The sequence below is a fragment of the Delphinus delphis genome, chromosome 1, assembly GCF_949987515.2.
Source record: "Delphinus delphis chromosome 1, mDelDel1.2, whole genome shotgun sequence".
NCBI lineage: Eukaryota > Metazoa > Chordata > Mammalia > Artiodactyla > Delphinidae > Delphinus > Delphinus delphis.
Genome location: NC_082683.1, coordinates 1506741 through 1510679, shown reverse-complemented (window position 1 = coordinate 1510679; position 3939 = coordinate 1506741). Strand labels below are relative to the sequence as shown.

Sequence of the window (3939 nt, the reverse complement as noted above, 5' to 3'; positions counted from 1 at the left end):
TGGGAAGAGAAGCGACTTCCCACGGCCTGGGAGGGGCAACCGGAGAGTCACACGAAGCCGGGGCCCCCTTGGGACCCCACAGGTGTGCACACGCGGGCACCCGCTCCCGCAGCCCCTGCTCTTTGTCTCCGGCGGCCTCCAGGACACTCAGCAGTGGCTCCCGTTGAGGGAAAAGGCACATCGGGCCCAGCTCGACGGCAGCCGCGTCGTGCCTCCTCGCTCTGCCACGGCCTCTAAGTGCCACCGGCCCACGGAGGCGCAATCTGTCCCCCGGGCGGCGGGCGCCTGACAGGTGGGTGAGAAATGCCGCCGCAGCGAGATTTATTGAACAGCAAGGCGGCGGCCGGGATGGTGCTGGCTGGTCCTCCCACACTGAATTATCTCTGGCAGAAATAAAAATCAGCAGAGCGCTGGGTTTAGATGGGCTACGATCTGTTAGCAGGAAATTGGACTGTCACCAGCGTGCCATGTTCATTTTGGCTGATTAAAGAGATATTAATCTACTGTCACTGCTACAGCTCTGTCAGCAGAGCTAACAGGCCACGGAGGCAGGGCTGCCTCGGGGGCAACAGCAGACAGGGCCACGCAGCACACGGATCTGCTCCAAGGCCACCGCACCTGGGAGGGGCTGCCGCCCTCCCCGGGGACACGACAGGTCCCCGGAGCAGTCACCAGCACCAAGGGCACAGAATAACCACTGTGGACCCAAGGCTGCGGGCGCCCCAGTTCCCGAGCTGCATCTGTTCTTCTGAGGGGTGGGCGTGTCCCCGCACCTAGGGTCACCTGCGGGGCCTGCCCTCACCTGCAGAGAAGGGTGGGAACCTTACCCACGGTGCTGCCACGTCTCCTGCCAGGCTCGGGTCCCCGCTGGCCACAGGCTTGATGGGACCAAGCAAACGTCAGGATGGTTTAGCAAGAGTGGCTTTGTGGGCTCCTGGAGGCGCAGACCCACAGAGGAGACCCTCGCCAGCGGTGTCCCCCGCAGGCCCCGACGGGCTGCTCAGAGACCAAGTCAAAGGCTCCGTCCACGTGGACACAGCCCAGGGGCCGCCCACACTTCCTCAGCCTGGCGCTCTGGCCAGCGGGGTCCCACCTGGTCCAGAACGGCCTGGAGGAAACGCACTGGACGGTGATGTGGCGCCTACTGAATACCTTACCAACCCAGCTCCCCTGGGAGTGCCTCTGGGGTCGAGTCCTATTATATTAAGACCCACACAGACAACCTCATTTTACCTTAATTATCTCTTTAAAGATGCAGATACAGCCATGTCCTGAGGCACGAGGGCTTGGTGTTTCAACATGTAAATCTGGGGAAATAAAAACACCCACAACACCTCCTTTTCCTCAAACCTCGTCCCTCCTCTGAGCAGCGGTGGCTTATGGGGAACGAAGCCCAGCCTCTCTAGGGCATCACACAAGCACCAGCGCGGTCCCAGGCGAGGGGAGGGGACCCTCACCAGCTCCCGCTGAGTCCGCGGCTGAGCTGATCGGAGTTTGGGGGCAGTTCGCCTCGAATCCCTCGCAGCCGCTCCATCAACATCCGGAGGCCGAGCGTGGCGGTGCATGGGCCGCATGAAATATTCAGGAGAGTTCTATTAGTGAATTAACTATTTATCGATTTATAATTTAAAAGAGGCATGCCCCGCCGCTAACAAAGATCCCACACCGACTCTTGATTCTGAGAGCCGTGGCGCACCACTGCCCCCAGAGACTCCCAGTGGCAGCCCCCGCCCCGGAGGGCAGGGGAGGGCGAGACGGGGGGCCCAGTGCGGCCCCTGCCCAGCGACGTCTCCTGTGTCCCGAGACCTGAGCCACGCTGGCCACGTGGCTGCCGCTCCGAAAACCCGCCGAGACACACGGCTTACACGTATCCGCTCATTCGGGCCTCACGGACCCCCGACAAGCTCGTCTTTTTAAGAAAATTAATCTTTCTTAGAGCAGCTTTAGGTTCAAGCAAAACTGAGGGAAAGGCACAGCGAGTTCCCAGATCTCCTGCCCACATCCCGCCTCCACACACACCCTCCCCTCTGTCAGCATCCCCGCGGAGGATGTATCTGTCACAACCGACACACCTGCACTGACACGTCGTGACCACCCAGAGTCCACAGTCTGCACGTCGCGGTTCCCTCTTGCTGTTGTACATTCTACGGGTTTGGACAAATGTAGAAAGACACGTATCCATCATGATGGTGTCATACAGAGTGTTCTCACTGCCCTAAAATGCTCTGCTCTCTGCATGCTCATTCCTCCCCACCCAACCCCTGGCAAGCCTTTTTGCCGTCCCCGGAGACTGGACCTTTCCGGAATGTCACAGAGCTGGAATCACAGAGCGTAGCCTCGTCTCGCCTGGTAACGTGCGTCTAAGTCTGGAGGCAGGTGTGCTGGTCGTGCCCGTTTTGCAGACTCAGACAGGAAATGCAATCAGCCAAGGTCACCCATGGGCCCCTGGCGGAGCCTGGATGGACACCTGCTCCAGACCCTTCTGCTGCCTGGTGGTCCCAAGGGACGCCGGCACACAGAGGCCCCAGACCCGGCCAGACGCAGCCCTGTCGCGGGCAGTGTGGACCCGGCCTGCAGTTCTCCGGCCGAGGCCTGACCCCGAGTCTTTCCCAGCCACACTTCGGAGCTGGCGCAGTGCTGGGCCAGCCTCTGCGGAGGGGACAGAGGGGACACCAGAGCTCCCTCAGCCCCGCCCTCACTCCCAGGACCAGGACTCGACACAGACGTCAGGATTATGGGGGTTGAATGGCACGCGCTGTAAATAATCACTGTTTTAGGACGCGCACATCACGCCCCTAACGGCGCTGCCGGGGCTCAGGGTGAAGCCCAGGAAGATAATTACCAGCACATCAGGCTCCAGGTGGTAACGATGTCTATTAGAGACGACACGCCAGGAAAATCCCTGGATTTTCAAGCTCCCCCCTGTGGAGACAGGCACTCCCGCACAGCCTCCCCTCCCCGCGGTCAGCGCCCCGCCCAGGACGGGAGCTTGACGCACACCGTGGATACACCCTGCAGAGGGGTGCCCGGCTCCGGCTGGGGCACCGCCCAGGCCCTCCCGCGGAGGGGTCTTCTGTGAGCACCCCAGGGCAACCTCCTCCCTCTGCCTCATCTGTGAGTGCCTGTCCAGCCTTGAAGGGTCAGCCGTAGCCTGGACACCATCGCTAGAATCCTGGCAAGAAAGAGATGGCCTGGGCCCGCAGGAGAGGAAGGGGAGGCTGTATGGGGCTGTCTACAGGGGCTCGGTAGGCTGAGGGCCCAGCAACAGGTAAAGGATGAAGAAACTCAGCAGCAGTGGTTTTAACCCCCCAGGAGGAAATGGGTCCCTCTCCAGCCCTCTGACCTCAGGGCCCAAACTCCCCGGGAAGCCAGAGGGCAGCGCAGCAGAGAGGGGTCCTTACAGGTCAGCCTCAGGGACACAGGGTCAGGCGGCAGAGGAAGATAGTGGGCCTGCAGGGGCTGGAGGGCAATGTCCACGGGGGACGCTCACTAGCCCCGATGGACCTGTCACCCGTCGGTCACTGGGGGACTTGCTGGTGCCCAGCAGCTGCAGTCAGTGTCAAGGGCTGCAGCCCCAACTTGTGCTGAATTTCGGGGAGACACTGCTGGCTGGTGGGCAGGGCTGCCCTGCTGCCCGGTCGCTGTGGACTGCTCAGTCAGCCTGGGACCATCCACTTGGGTCCAGCGTGCCTAGCCCAGGGCAGCGGTTGAACCATCAGAGGACCGACCGCCCACCGTCAAGATCCTCTGGGCCTCTGTCTGCGTGGAGGCCCCACACCAGCAGCTATCGGAGGGGAAGATGGGTGGGAAGGCCAGATGTCCAGGCTGCCCCCTGAGCTGATGACTGGATGAATGAATGAGTGAATACATGAATGAATGCATGAAATGCAAAGGACCCTGGGAGTTCTGCAGATGGAGCCCTGCCCAGGATCCCCTTCT

General features: G+C 61.4%; 1 long non-coding RNA gene across 1 annotated transcript; it reads right to left on the bottom strand.

Annotated features, from left to right (window-relative positions):
• Positions 1 to 1282: 1282 nt before the first annotated feature.
• LOC132434960 (uncharacterized) lies at positions 1283 to 2088 on the bottom strand. Its single transcript, XR_009521466.1, has 3 exons — positions 2073 to 2088; positions 1458 to 1592; positions 1283 to 1307 (listed from the first exon to the last, which is right to left on the bottom strand). It is a non-coding gene; the product is annotated as an uncharacterized lncRNA (long non-coding RNA).
• Between the last annotated feature and the right edge of the window lie 1851 nt (positions 2089 to 3939).